Genomic DNA, 16364 nt, shown 5'->3' with positions numbered 1-16364 from the left:
GATGATTAGCTCCAATGGCTAGCTATGTGAATGTTTGTGTCTGCTAGCTTACTCAGTTTTAAGATTAATCTGTCGATTATTTTCTTAATCGTTTGGTCCATAAACTGTCAGAAAACTTTTAAAAATGTCGATCAGTGTTTCGTCAAACGACGAGGTTCTCGAGTGCATCGTTTTGTCCACAAATGATTCAGTTACTAATGAATTCTTTGTAATATGGAGCAAAGAAACCAGAAATGATTCACATTTAAGAAGCTGAAACAATCGATTATCAAAATAGTTGACGATTAATTAGTAATCGAGTAATTGTTTCAGCTCCAAATCAGTAATGGCTCCCCCTTTCTTTGACTGGATGCTACAAAGTGGTTCAATTTGAAAGTAATGAACAGTAAAAAAAAACAAACAAAACAGATCTTCAACTCTGGAACGCATATAATGTCGTTTTAACAGGACCTTGTAATGTTTTCATTCAGTAGAAGTGAGTGTTCCTCTTGAGGTCACGAACAGATTCTCCTACTAAGTGGCGATGGCAAGAACAAAAAGGAGACGGGAGTCTTATACACTGGATTCCATAATGGAACCATAATGCACTTTGTCATTCGCCGCGGCCTCCCGAATCGACGAGAGCCTTTTAGCCGGAGCCACAAATTAACATAGCCGAGCGCAAATACGGAGTCGCACTCCGTGTCCGTGCGACGGGGGAAAATTGGCAATTTCCAAGGCCAAGATTGTGCAGACAAAGTGATGCATGTGTGCTGCGGAAGTGTTTATTTAAATGCAGATGAGGATGGATAGCGAGGAATAATCACAGAAATCATTTTCACAGCGTATACAGTTGTGCTGCAATAATACGTCATATTGTCTGGGACGAACCGCGGTCGACTGTTTCCACTTTAAAATACATTGAAATGACATATTTCAAAAAAAAAAACATCTGCTTGGTGCTCTGCAGCGAAGCAGGTTTACAGTCAGTAATCTGTCAGCAATCACCTGTTCGACGGGAAACAGAAACCCGCTTGGCAAATGAGTGACGGCAAAGTTTCCCTTTAGAATCTCTTTGAGTTTAACTTTGGAGCCAATTAAATGCAGATGAGATTAAAAGTTGCCTTTGATCCGTTTACCCGGTGTGCGCCTGACAGGTCTTTTCTGGGACAGAACCTCTCAAACACAAGGTAGTTTCACTGCCTGGGTGGAATCCATAAAATAGTTTTCGGAGAAATATTTATCGTAAATGCTTCCGAGATTCGGATCTCTGGATTATTACAGCAGATAAGATAAGATATGTCACATCTTGATCGCCCCCTTGTGGCTGACTGCTGTATGGCTCTGCAGGAAGACGACAAATCTGCGTCTTTGTCCCCGGAGAGGAGAGAGTTGGAGAAACGCCTGGGTAAAGTTTCCATTATTTTTGGACTTGGAGACAAACGTTATTTTAAATATGTTATATACTGTTCACATTTCAAACTACAGCACTTGGTGGCGATAAAAGCAAAGTGTCAGCACTTACAGGACGTCCTCTGACTCCGACTCTGGCATTTCATTAACCTTGTTTATATTTTTGCCTCCAGTCTTTCACCGGTTTCCTCTCCAATTTCCTCCTGTCCTTCATGAGGTTGGATAGTGTCAGTACACAGACGCTCTAATCCAGGGGGCGCTGTCAGCTTGTTTTGCATCTATGTTTCAGGCGTCACAGTGAGAACGCTCTGGCAATTTTATAATTTATATTCAATGCAGTTTGCAGTCAAAAGGAGGCCCTGAAGAAAATGATCAATTTTCCAGTTTTAGATCCTGGCTTCCATCACATCTCTCTCTCTCTCTCTCTCTTTCCTCCACTCCATCTCTACCTCCCACTCTCTTTCTTTTTCAGCTTGAACCACACTGGGAAAAGATGACAGGAAGACGGTAAGAGAGGGAGCAGAGAATAGAAAGCGTAAATGACAGCTTTGACTTGGTTGTGTAGCCCTGTGAGTCTATACCGAGAGAGGATAACAGAATCACGATGGTGACTCTCAGCTTGTTGTTTGCCCTTTTGTGAGAAAAGCTCATTTGCGCTCTCAGCTGCGACGGACTGTAAAGACACACTGAGTGGATTCAGAGTGACAAGAGAAGAAGTCATATTTCCAGCAAGGAGACATAAAGGAGAACACTTCAAGTTATCCGCCATAACTCAGAGGAGGCTACGTTACGGTGGCCTGGAAGTGCAAACGTGAAATACATGTACAAATCCCAGTTTCTGATAGTAAGACAAATTCATTTATTTTACAGAATTAACTAATACAGTGAAGGTTGTGGCAAACGTTTGATATAAGTAGTAGTAAAAAGTTAGTGGCTCTTATTTTGAAAGCCAGGTTAAAAGGAAGTGGTGCTAGATTGATTGCTTGACTATTGTAGCTGGTAATTGGTCAGTGTCTGTTTTGTTTATAGCGGAACAATAGCGGTGCAATTTTTTTGGGGGGAATTTGAAGTGTTTTCATTTTCAAAATGTACATTTTCTTTTATTCAGAATCGTGACTTTTGTGTCACGTGTTGAATTTTTTGTAAATTTATTTTCGAAAAAATGTTAATTATTCAAACTTTTGTTCATTTGTTTCACGTTTTGGAATAATGGTTTGCACTCCCAGGCCACCGTACCGTACTAAGTGGATATCAACAACCAACCAACAGAACAACAACGCACAAAACACAGAGTCCGCTCTTGATTAAATCCCCAGGGTCTGACTTGTGGTTTCTCATCAACTGTTACCAAGGACGTGGAGGAATTTGGAAGAGAAAGGAAGCGAGTGAAAAGCAGAAAAGTCGTACTTTAGTCACGTTTGAAACTCCAGCGTTTTCTCTGGCCATGTGTTTCTGCTTTTTGGAACTGCACTGAATCAAACCCCCCCCTCCCCGAAAAAAAAAGTTAAGCAGCTGCAGTGATTGTCTCAACACTTGGCACCGCAAACTCCCAAGCTCCTTAGCAACCTGAAGGCACCTGGAGCAGCGCGGCAGAGGATGATGACGGCGACGGGGCTAAATTTAGGCGCGGGGAATGTTGGAACGAGATGAACAAGGGAAAGAAAGCATGATGAAAACGAGACGTGGAAGGACGTATGTGTGCGTGCAGATGTGAAACCACTGCAGCTCACAGCTGCATTCACTCCAGCATCTTCATCCTCCTCCCGCGTCCATCCGCTGGACTCTCTGCCTTTTCTTCTTCTCCTGCCTGCGTTTTCATCTGTCTTGGGTCTTTTGTCTGCGAGTAAATACGCCGGCGGTCACGATCACCACATTATTTCCTTTCTGAGCTCACTGATCACGTCAAACCCCCCCACACACACAATATTAAACTGCACCAACTCCTACATCCACACAACTACGTCTGATGATATTACTCCTCCTTGTTCATAGATCACATTTTCAGGCTTCAATGGTTTTATGGTTGTGCATTTCTGCTTCGGAGCGGCGCTGAATCAAACCGGAAACTTTCTGCCGCCACGGGGGAGGGATTGTGTTCCGACAAGCGAGCGAAACATTTTAGCTCCGCAAACTTCCGAGCTCGCGAGGCACCCGGTGCGGGAAGTTGTTTTTTTTCTGTATCCAAGAACGACGACGGAGGGAGGGAGGGAGGAACTAAATTTAGGCCTTGATTTCTCCTCAACACCCTGAGGTCCCTGAACATCCTGTTACTGGTTTCCAGGTAACAAAGACCCTGTGGAGAAATGTTGGAACACGGCAAACACAGAGAGACAGAGAGCGCTATAACCGGAGGAGATTGGCAGCAGCGGGAAAGATGCAGTGGTAATGGATGCGTGACGGATGGAGGGATAGTTTAAGACGGGGTGGACGAGGACTAAAGTGAAACATGGACGAATGCTGTCCTTGTGCCACTCACAGCGCTGCGTCTCACCGAGCCGACGCTGTCTCCTGGAAACTGTATTCACATCCTCATGATGAAAAAGCAGACGTCGGGCGGCGCGCCTGCGTGACGTGGAGCTAAACTTGGCTCACTTTAATCAGAGGAGAACACAAGGGGGGAGAGAGAGAGAGCGAGAGAGTGACAGTCGCGTTTATTTTTAGACGCCACGTTCAAAACAATCAGGGCCGGTTAACGTGCTACGTCAAAGCTGATGTGTCTTTGCTTTTGGCAGTTTCTGCCTCTGACACAAAGTACATAATCTAATTCAAGACATCCTTATACGGAAGACATGTGTTATTTTAAAATCCTAAAAGGACCATTATGTGTTCTGAGAGAAGACAGACAGACAAAAGAGAGACATGTTCAACATAAATACTTCTTGTGTTTGAACTGTGAATTTGTATCTATGTTGAGTGTTTTTGTGCATTTGGTGCAGCCTGTCTTGGCCAGGACTCCCTAGAAAAAACTTTAACACCGAGTTTTTCCCAGGCGACACGTTGACATGACTGCAGTTATACAACGGTTTGTGCTTTCGGAAAAATCAGTTTGTGATTGCACGTCAAAGCCAACATGTGGTTATTACGGTAATTTCACTCGAGTTGTTGCAGGAAGCCGGCGAATTAGCGCCTTTGTCGACCAGAGAGGAGAGAGTTGGAAGAACGCCTGTATATGGTTTCCATTCTTTTGGCCTGTTTTTGGACAGTGAGACAAAAACCTAAACAAACCTAAACAAATGTTATTTTAAATATAACATTTTATACTGCTCAATCTGGTGTTCGTGTACAACTACAGTGTTTTTCTAAATAAAACACTTAATACACTACTTTGAAATGCAGTAAATTGTAAATAACTGCCAGATATGGAAAGTTATTCTGGAAAATTGGGCAAAAGCACTCACTCACAGGACACTTTCTGGCCCTTTTGTGGTTAAAAAAAGCAAAAAAAAAGAAAAGAAAGGAGAAACTATGCACAGGTGTGAAATTACCGTAATAACCACAAGTTGGCTTTGACGTGCAACCTCCCGGCTTTCAGAAACCGTTTTCCCGAGAATTTCCCGTAATTACGTGAATGCAAAGTGCGTGTTGTCTGCATTAACGTTTGCTGTTGAATATATTTTACATGCATCCCATTTTATGACAGCTAATAAAAATCTGAAAAACTTGCTGATTTCAGAGTCTCATCCTCCCTTTTCTTTTCCACTTTTCCTATTTGACACGACTTCAGCACCACTGAAATATGAACTGAGCCTCATTAAAGCCCACACTGCATTCACATCCCTGCAAAAAAAAACAGCTGACGGATTCGCTCAGTGAGCCGGCAGATAGCGGTGTGACTCAGAGGCTCTGGCTCGCTGCCTATTGATCCGAATTGGTGGATCCAGGTCAGGTCAATCCATTTAGGCCCTGGCAAGTGAAGGGGCTGAGAGCAGCGGCGCTGATCCCAGTGGGGCACCGTCGCGGCGAAGCACAGGAGCCCAGATGGATGGAGCATACAGGTCAATAGCTGCGATCAAAGCGAGGTCAGAGATGATCGCGGCTAATGCCACGCCATAATCTGAATAGACTGTGGCCATGTGATGCATCGCGCTCTGGAGGGACCGCGGTGTGAAAGAGTAAAGCTTGGAGAAACGCGGCCAACACAGGTCGTGTCAATACGGAGACAGAGCTGAGGTGCAAGCCGAGGCGTTGACCCTCTTTTCCCTCCCCTCACGTCGCTGTGTAAATATGTTCCCGGTGACCTCCAAATACCCATCATGCACGGCGCACACAACAGGGACGGCCCACGGCCGGGGTGAGTGTCATTTGTCCAGACCCTTGAAGAGACTAATTCATGTTTTCACACCGGCAACGTGCCAAAAGACTGTGTGAGGTGGAAGTAATGTCTCATCGTCACAAGCCATCAGCAGTCCGTCCTGTCGCTTGATAATTATTATTATGGTTTCTTTTATTTTAATGGTTTGATGTGCTGCTTTTAATGTTGGACGTTTATGGGTAATCCGTCCTTTATTTCCTCGAGTAATCAATTAGTTGTTTGGTCCATTAATGTCCAAAAAAATTGGTTTAAAACCAAACTGACTGACTTTTAATTATTTCTTTGTTCCAGGGAGCAAAGAAACCAGAGAATATTCACATTCAAGAAGCTGAAAAATCAGGAGTTTTTCAGCAAGTAGTTTTAATGAGCTATAAAGTATAAAAAAAAAATTCTCCCAATGGTTGATTATTATCATATCACGCTGATTTGTGTCCTCTTATGTGGTTTTCCATCCAATTGTACCATATATATATATATATACACTGTATTGTATACTATTGTTTTCTTTTCATGTCCTAAATAAATAATAACACAAATATAACACGATATTCCATCGTGGTACTGTAATAACGATAATCACGAGATTTCATTTTTACAGAAATTGAAAGTAGGCATATGAATGATGTAGAGTTGAGGCTAAAGAAACCCAAGCATCCAGAATCCAAAATGAAGTGAATAATAACATAACATGGAAACCCCAAACAAGTTTGTATCTACAGATGAACAAATTGATTCGACCACCTGTCATCAAAACTGAGAAAACAAATGTTATTGTTGTCTATTTGCCAAATAACAAACTAAATTAATCCTTTTTTTCTACCCAAATTTGAGTCGGCTCACTTGGGCTTCCTTCTCTGAGAAGTCAGAAATGAATCAATCGTAACATTCAACCGCTCTATTCAGGAAGGCAAGCAAATAATAACTATAATTAATGCAGAAATAATCATGTGCTTCATGATTTTCTTTATATTATTATTATATTTTAGCAGTGGAAACATCATTTCAGTTAGAGAGCTTCAACATACTGGTGTATTAACCGGTAAATAAACATAAGAAATGGTTTGCTGCCAATTTAGGGCACCTGTGGCTTTGATTGGTGGTCAAATAAATGTGCTAATGATTTCATGTATTCAATGACAAATACAACCAACTGTACTGTAATTAAAACAAATACAACAAACTTTACTGTATTTAAAACAAATACATTACTTGCATTTAGTATTCTGTCTTTATACTAAGCAAACTCAAAATGACCTGGGGCCCAGTGAACTTCTAGTCTGGTCAGGAGGGGCCAGGTCCAGTGAAAAAAGTCCAGTTTAGTGACTAGAAATGAAAACGACATCTGGATAATCCATCATGATGTTGCAATCACAAATATTTAGGATGACGTTGCACACCAATTCAAAGTAAATGCTTTTTTTTTGACACATAGTTCACAACAACAACAAAAAACACGTCTATGACGCAAAATGAATCTGTAAATAAAAAAAAACAGAATCGAAACGTTTAATCAAAATATACACGCAGATATAATTAAACGTTGAATTTAATCGTTTCAAAACGAGTGTAGGGCCGTAAGACGTCGACTGGTGGGTCACACATGGCCCATGGGCCGCACGTTTGAGACCCCTACTTTATACTATTTCATCGTATCACTTAGCTCTGCCAGTTCCCGGCTTCAGCATCTGTGAAAATAGCTGTTTTGGTTTAAGAGCACACAGCCTTCCCTTTTTCCTTTTCCCTTTTCTTTGCTCGGTGTCACCGCTCTTCATCATCCTAACTGCCTGCTCAGTGTGAATCAGCCCTGAGCAGCTAAAGAGCCACATATTTCCTTCAGATTTACGCTCCCGGTGATCGGAGCCCGACTCACACCGACGCCAACACTGTGCGAGAATGCTAATATTGAAATATCCCAACCGTTGTTGTGGGTTACAACAACACATTTGTCTGGGAAAAAAAGAGTGCCGAGCATCTTACTGCTGCTGCTCAGCTGCAAAAAAAAAAAGCACTACAGGGACTCTACAGTCTAAATACCACTTATATGTTGAGAAACCCTTTCCTTAACTCGTCCCAAGCATCCAAGTAATAAAGCATTGATCTCAGGGAATGAACATAGACGGAATAATGTGTTCTAACAGCATTCAAAGACAGTTGTGCTGATTAAAATGCCATTCCACTCGGACTGAAATACGTCACGGCGCGGCCTGCGTGGTGCCTTCTCACCGCAACACCCTTCATTACCCATAATCCCTACATCCTGTTACAACCAGAAATAGTCTGTCATATATACTCCAGAGATAATATGGTAATGAAATGCCATCCCCACTTCACTTAAAACCCAATGATGGTGGTGGTTTTTTCCTTTTTTTTCATCCCCCTGTGGCTATAATGCCTCCTCATATAGTTACTTTGTACGTCCTGAACGAGAGATGAAACCATCGCCTGTTCTTCTTTGTGTGTTCTTTTGTTCGTAGACGGCTGATACAAGGAAGACGTGATGAGCACAGAAGGGGAAACAAAGCGGGCGCAGCTTCTGTTGTGTCAGAACATGTAGGAAATCTAATTCCGCCATGCGACGTCGTGGCTGCTGCTTCATGTTGTTTGTGCAAAACAAAACAATCGAGAAAAGAAAATCGAACTCCTCTGTGACTTAGAAAAGAAGAGTCCACTCTACAGTGACCTAATATCTATGGAAGAGTATGGAGTATTTTCAAAAGAATTGAAAGACAGATACAAAACAGCATGAATTCTGAGAAAAAGTCAGATTTCTGATTCTGATATTAAAGAAAAACAAATTAAAGAAGAATTAAAGAAATCAGAATTCTGAAATTAAAGAAAAAGTCAGAATTCTGAGATCAAAGAAAAAGTCAGGGTTCTGAGATTAAAGAAAAAGTCAGAATTCTGGGGTTAAATTCAGAACTCTGATATAAAGAAAAAGTCAGGATTCTGAGATTAAAGAAAAAAAATCAGAATTCTGAGATTAAAGAAAAAGTCAGAATTCTGAGATAAAGAAAAAGTCAGGATTCTGAGATTAAAAGAAAAATCAGATTCGAGATTAAAAGAAAAAGTCAAATTCTGAGATAAAAAAGTCAGGATTCTGAGATTAAAGAAAAAAAAATCAGAATTCTGAGATTAAAGAAAAAGTCAGAATTGTAAAACTAAAGTCTGGATTCTGAGATTAAAGAAAAAATCTGAATACTGAGATTAAAATCTGAATTCTGAGATTAAAGAAAAAATCATCAGAATTGTGAGATTAAAGGAACAGTCATTCTTTAATTCCTGCTGTTTCATTTGTTCTTCTTTTCTCTTTTATTACATGTGTCTCTCATACTCTATTCTATCTATTCTCTGCTCTCACACACGGATCGCGTCTCTCTCTCGCTGTGTTGACTGAAAACGAGCCAGAGAAAGTGCACAAACCCTCGCAGTCGTGGGTTTATGTTTGAGCACGACACAAAACTCAGCTTTTTCTTTTGTCTCTGTGGCACACGGTGACCCAAATTCTGCCGAGTCATGACTCTCCGACTGAGCACCGCGGCCTACCAGCTCTCTCCCCGCAGCTTCGCAGAAACCCCCGTAAACTCAGAAGTGGAACGCCGTTGCCAGCCCGAGCGCGTGGGAGGACTTGAGCTCTGAAGTGGAACCACGACTCCTGCCCTCCAGCGTGTAATGGCACCAGCTTCTGTCCTCGGTTCGCGCTCGCACCGCGCCATCCAGGCTCCTTATCAGCCTTTGCACAGGTCTCATATCAGTGCATGAGCAGAGGATAAAAGGAGAGGCTGCGGCGTCTCTCTGCAATACAGATGACATGGCTGCGGGGATGGAAAGACGAGAGCAGAGGAATGGCTGCGTTTCATGCGGGCGCACTGTGGTTTCAGCCCTGGAACGCATTCCTCCCTGTGACGAGCCGCAAGGAAAGGTCGCTTTGCATGGCCTTTATTTTTGTTTTAAGAAGAACATTTGCCCCTCAGCATAACTCTGTCGCTCATGCAGAAATTCGTTACGGCGAGCTTAGCTTTTGGATCCGAGTGTGGTCACGGCCAGTTTTTCAAAGAGAGGACGAGGAAACATGGAGAGAAAAGTTTGATTTGGTGAAGGGGGCGGGACAACCCCATAAATAATGACGATTGGCTAATATAGCGCCACATTTCCTGGGACGCCAATCAGAGGCAGAGTTGGGCGGACGTTCAACCAGAAAATTCCGCGGTAGCGTTTTCAAACATAATAATGATATTATTATTAAATTTGACAGGTCTCACACTGTATCACAGCAACATAGTGTAGAGGAACAATGCACAATGTTTTCTGTTTATAATTTGTTTAATAAACAAATTCAATTTTTTTTTCGTATAATTGAAATTAATTGAATTCACTCACGCTATTTCAGGAAGCCGGCGATAAAACGCCTGTACATAGTTTGCATTTTTTCTTGAGACGAAAACTCAAACAAATGTTATTTTAAATATGTTCTATGTTAGTACAATAATACATGCAGTAAATTGTAAATAACTGCCAGACATTGAGTGTTATTAGACATTTAATTACTAAGTAAGGTGACAGTGTCTTACACACCTTTTAAAAGTCAGCCGCACTGAAATGATCCTGAAAGGAGGGAAAGGAGCAACATGATAACACGTCATGGTAAATGGTTTAATACCAGGTTAATAGTCTGGATTCATTCACCCATTCACTCACATGTTCATGCCACCAGAAGCAAACCACTGAGCCACCGGTGCCCACACAATACCATGGTAACAGTATGACAACATTGTTATTACCAAGCTGGACTTTGCATTGCAATATCACCCAAATCTTACCTCTTTATTACAAAACTATGACCCATACTATTCCCGTGTCGTTACTGTGCTGCAATTCAGAGCAGCGACGGACGCATACACACAAACAGGCTTTGTTTGTTTGTTGTTCACGGAGCAGAATTGCATTGTCCCACGTAGAACTTGACAATGCGGCTTATGAATAATATCTCAATATTTCTAGGGCTGTGTCGCGATATATGAGATATAATATACTGTAGCTCTATATCTCTTGTGATGTGAACGTGAACACAGGCGCTTCCTTTTTTGTGCTTCGGGACAGTGGAGATACAGTATAAATACTGCAAAATAATAATGAAAAAAAACTACCCTGAAGAAACACAATAATGTCTGTTTTTCTTGCCGTTTATGATCTCTATCTTATTACCTTTCATTTTTGATGATAGTCGGGGCACTTCTTTGGCTTTTTAATGTTTAATAAAGCACATTAACATGTGTAATAACAATTAAATCGCCTACAAATTCTGCTGTAACATAAGCTTAAAATGATGATTCCATGTATCTTTAAACGGTACTTGTCATAAATATGACAATATTTTACATTAAATGTAAAAACAATTTAAACAAACTGTATGTACTATGATGTGCAGTCGATAAGGGTTAAATCCAGTATTAACTTCATTGGTTTTTTTTGAGGGTTTTCCACATGATGTCCCGCATTAATGGCAACAAACTGGGGGACAAAAAAGTTTGCCGTCTTTGCTTATTCATTTTCCTTAATGCCAATTTCCATTAGCTAAGTGGCCTCTGTTAGTGCTTTCACCACCGCTTTTGCTCATTATTACTTTCAGAGGCGACTCTTTGGGAGATAACGCAGGACAAAGAGAGCGACTTTGCCTCGGATAACATTATCCGGTTATTATTCCGCGCTTCCCTTTCTCCCCGCGTTAAGGCAGAGGACACAGTTGACAGTCAGGAGGAGATCACAGGCGGACGAGCAGACGGCGATTTGGCTGTCAGTCACGGCGGAGAAAAGGATAGTCTTGTTGAAATTACAAAGATTGTCCTTCATCACAGTGATATTAAAATGTGGCCACATCTGAATATCTCACCTTCCTGCGCAAAGCTCTTTGAACTGCCAATCACCGGAGTGCTGAATATGAATCTGCAGCATCGCCATTGCCCTTTTCCCAATTGCTCCTTCCCTTTGTTTTTTTTAAAAAACAATATATGACTGCTGGACGTCCAGAAGATACGATACGATTGGCATGCTGGAGAGACTGTGGAGAGCTCATGGCTGATCAAGCCGATGTTTTTTTGGTCCTGCCCCTCAATTCAGATTTTCTGGAAGGAAGTGGCAAAAACAATCGATATTATCGATTATCTTTTGAGGGTCCAAGCAAGCTTTCAAGGCGATACTATGCGTGACGTCGCCAGACTTGGCCACTGGTTGGTCGGAGACATCCGACTCAAAAAATCAGGCCGTTTAAAAGACTTAACAATCCTAAAACACTTGGGTTAATCTCCAATAATTACCAGGGAACTGTCTACAATCTCAATATTTAACAGAGGAGTACTGAACAAATAGATTTAATGAACTGATCCTAATGATTCCGTTACTCTGCTTTACAAAGTCACTATAGTCACTCGTTTGTGTCGCACGTCAAACAAAGTCGCAGCAGTTTCATGCAGCCACGCAGTTGTGACTCCGCCCACGTTGAGTAGGTACTATTTTGTTGTGGAAAACCAACCTAAACCATGGTGGAGAAGGGGCTTCACATGCCGTAGAGCAAATGACTTATTCACTACGGCTCCAAAAAGATATGGGTGAAAAACGATGGCAAAAATGGTAAAGTGTTTATTTAACTAATGAGACAGATTTATTTTCTTATTTTGCATTTTTTTCTTTTCCAGTTTTTGTGACAAAATGTGAAAAACCTCTATAAATAAAATGTATAAAAATATACGCGTGACCGCTATATCATTATATTACAGACACACCCACAGAAAGCCGCACCCACATTTTGCAGAGACCAAATCTCTGGGTCAGTACATTAGCCTCCCAACACTGCAGCCTTTACAATCGCTCTACATTTGCATTCGGGTGCTTTAACTTGGTTCTTTTCCCCGAATCTTTAAAAAGACCAGAGACTGATAAAGACTTGAAACACATCAGGATGACACTACAAGAGCAGGGGAGATAAAGGGAGAGGAGAGCCTTAAGCTAGTTTGTTATGTTCTTATCTCAATTTCTGACCTTCCTGCTCCACGAATGAAGAAATATTTAAAGTCTCCTATCTTTCACGCAGATTCCATCACCTGTGGGTGATATATCTCTACTCTTGCAGTGATGTTTGTCAGACTCAAGGTGCTGCACTTTTCCTTCTGTCCGACACGTCTTATTATTCTAATAAAAGAAAAAGCTAAAACAAACAAATGAGGGCATAAAGCGTCTTAGCTTGTTTGTGTGATACTTTATTTGTGGTTACACAGTGACATAAACAATGGCTAATTTAAATATTTATGTCCCAGAATCCCCTTGGATTTCCTTTTAACTGCGGTGACTCACATTTTATTACATACTCAAATACATCATAAAAATACTCCAACAGAGTGTAACTAATTATGTAGGAGTTACACAGCTCTGAGAATAATCAATCCAGTGCCGACGAGGCCTCTGGTCTAAAACTTTTGACACAACAATTGTCAAATCTGACCTCATACGCTGCTCTGCCCTAATCTACGGGAAAAGAAAATCAACAGCAGCGCTTCCTGCCCTGGTGCCGAGTAATCAAGTGGCCAAAGACATATTTCAAGGCGCTCGGTTCCTGTGATGCTGCTGCTGAAAGAACTGCTGAGGTGGTTATTTTACTGCACTTTTATAGAAGCCCTAAATGAGTCATGCTGCGGTGACTACATGCAAAGACAGAGGGCGAGGTGAAAAACAAAAAGGCCTTCCCCCCCCGTGTAAGAGTGTAAGTCATTAAAAAATAAGCTCAATTACGAGGAGGATTATTATCTCAATGAAGAGCAGGGTTGGAAAGACCTTTGACTTTACTTTACTTGAGTCACTGGACTGGATGCCACAGATGCTTCTACACAAATATGCTGCATTGCTGTACTTCCATACCATTCCACTGTGTTCCCATTATCCAGGATTATCCTAACACTAACCCTAACCCTTAGCAAAGAAACCTAGACCTTGCCAACCACTTCACTTCCACTAGCTCCTCCCCAAAGCATGCTCAGGCTTCTCACCTGCACGCATACCAACAAACAAATAATTCCTAAAACATGTAACACAAACGTCTATATTGTTGTGATTTTTTTGAGTGATGGTTGAAGAGCCGTGAGCTGCTGCAAATATCCCACCTCTGTGCACACCTCTGGATTAGCACGAGCTGTTGCCAATGATGATTCAGAACATATTCATAATCCCTCTGTGTGTGTGTGTGTGTGTGTGTGTGTGTAGCCTCAGTGTAGCCTCAGTGTTGGTGCTGAATTACCATTAGAAAGGAATCATTTCAATATTAACTTTAGCATACTTGATCTTTCATTTAGTCCACACACACACATGCGATCGGCACTTAATGCCAAGAAAATGGACGCGCGTTTGCCGACAGCTCACTGGAGACGAGTGTTAGAGAAAATTGCTGAGAGAGAGCAGCGCTGAGCCTCCGGTCTCAAAGTTTATTTACGACTCTATTGGCACTGAAGTGTGCCAAGGGTCCTTGGGAGCTTCTACTGCAAAGGGTCTTGAGCGAATCTTTAATGGAGCTCTCAATGAAGTTGAAGGGGAGAGAGAAAGAGCCGGTGACATTGTCTCCGTCTGAACACTCACCTCTCTCTCTAATTGCCTCAAGTCCTATTGATTACCCGAGGCCCCTCACACCTTTCTGTGTGATCCTTTTGCACTGAGCGTAATCCCCACACAGAGCTTACAGCCACGCTCGTCTGGCTGTTTTCTCTGATGTGATTAGCTGCACTGATCAAAGTGCACTCACATATGTGTGCGTGCGTGCGTGTGTGTGTGTGCTGGCGTGCGCAGGGGTACCTCATGAACGTGATCGCTCATAATTTGGACACCCGAGGAAAGGAAGGTAAACACTCGGATATTTGTTTGGACGGATCAAAGTGTTTGGGGAACAACTGTGGACACACAAAGTCCACACGCACGACCCACACCCGCTGCTGCCTGCCATGGAGAGACAACGCACAAATCCGCGCTCGCGCAACGGCGGCGGCAAACACGCACGCCTACGCGAATCAATTCCAGCAAGTGCCGCTGAGCCTGAGCATCCATCACACCCTATACTGCAAGACCTGGAGGTGTATTTAAGTAGAAGTGTGATCCCCACCTCATATTACCAGACATCTCCACTGTCACATCCGCTCCCTCACTCTCCCTTTCTGTCCCTAAGGGAAATTAAGATGAACTTCCACTCCTGTGCAATTAAAAGCCTACTCTCTGTGTGGCCCTTGTCTATTCCGTGTGCGCGTGTGGGCACGGGAGTGATGACATGAGACGGCAGATCCCACACAGACATTTGGATTGGAGACCGGAGCGGAAAGCAAGAGAAGTGACTTCATCGAATCTCACTCTATCTCTACATCGATTGGTAGAAGCCCGGACCACGGTGATGGTGCCTGCCAACATGACAGGCTGCCACAGTCGGTAGTCCAACCTTATCTCAGCTTAAGTCACCTACTGAACCTCTGGGCTGTTATTTTTCAAAAACATAAAATCACCAGACGCTGCAAAGATCACCGATCTGGATGAGGAATACCAACAAAGTTGTAACTTGATGGACCTGATACATGTACAATGTGCCTCTCAATGTGACATTCTGTACTAATGTGTGTTAATGCAACTGTGCTGTCTTTGTAGTTCTGAGCTGCGGATTAACTAAACTATAATCTGGTAGAGTGCATAAAAGGCATAACATACATGTCATAACTGTGCAATGAATAAAATATGTACAGCCAAGCAGAAAAATGAAAACCTCAGAAAAGAAGGAGAGCCTTTCATCTTTCACATGAATATTTGCTGCTGTGATAAAAGCCCCGTAATCTGTAAGGGATAATAGCATATTTTAGATTTTATGTGATGGTTTTTCTCTTGACTTTTGTATAAAATTTATAAAAATTGGTGCAGTCTATGTGTCACGGTCAGTCCATCTATTCTGTGTCTCTGTCAAACCCATTTTGTTACCAATCCAAGTCGGAGTTAGCATTCAGGCACAACCTGATGTTTGGTCCACCTTTCGCCCCCCCGTCCTCATGTGGAGGATAAAGCGGTAGAAGATGGATGGATGGATGGACGGATGGACGGACACCAGAAAGCAGAGAAATAGAGCTTTGCACCCACGGTTGAATAACTGCCAATTACCGAAAGTGAAACCTATCTTGGAAAAAGGGCTCGATCATTGAACATTTTTTTGACAAATTTTGGAATGATTTGCTGTTACACATTATTGGGGGCCAGGTCTCATCACTTCCTTTAGGTCTGTCCCAAAAACATACCTTTTCTCCCTGGCATTGCATTTGTGCTGCGTAGGTCCTGTGCTTTTGCCTTCTACTTGGAATTTTTGTTGTGTTTAATCAACTATATTATATTTTCAACTAAATTGGATTGGATTGTAGATTGCACTTGTGTGCACTTTGGAGCATGTGGCTCCTGTTGCAGGGAGTCGTGGGTGTGTTCTTCGTGAAGCACATGGGAATGTGTGGAGATAAGTTGGGGGGGCATGCAACCATTTCACACAGGCGACTGGAGTTAGCATTCTGGCACAACCTAATGTTTGATGTTAATCGGAACCACAACCACCCCATAATAATTTTCCACATGAGGTTCAGTTTACTTCTAATGAGGATTCCAATACAGC

The 16364-nt window shown here is 42.2% G+C and overlaps 1 protein-coding gene across 1 annotated transcript in view; it reads right to left on the bottom strand.

Annotated features, from left to right (window-relative positions):
• sorcs2 (sortilin-related VPS10 domain containing receptor 2) overlaps positions 1-16364 on the bottom strand; it is a 184245-nt gene that overhangs the window by 112203 nt on the left and 55678 nt on the right. The gene's annotated exons all lie outside the window — the stretch shown is intronic.

The sequence above is a fragment of the Solea senegalensis genome, linkage group LG3 (genome assembly GCF_019176455.1).
Source record: "Solea senegalensis isolate Sse05_10M linkage group LG3, IFAPA_SoseM_1, whole genome shotgun sequence".
NCBI lineage: Eukaryota > Metazoa > Chordata > Actinopteri > Pleuronectiformes > Soleidae > Solea > Solea senegalensis.
The sequence above is the reverse complement of the archived record's forward strand: the minus strand, read 5'-3'. Positions and strand labels throughout refer to the sequence as shown.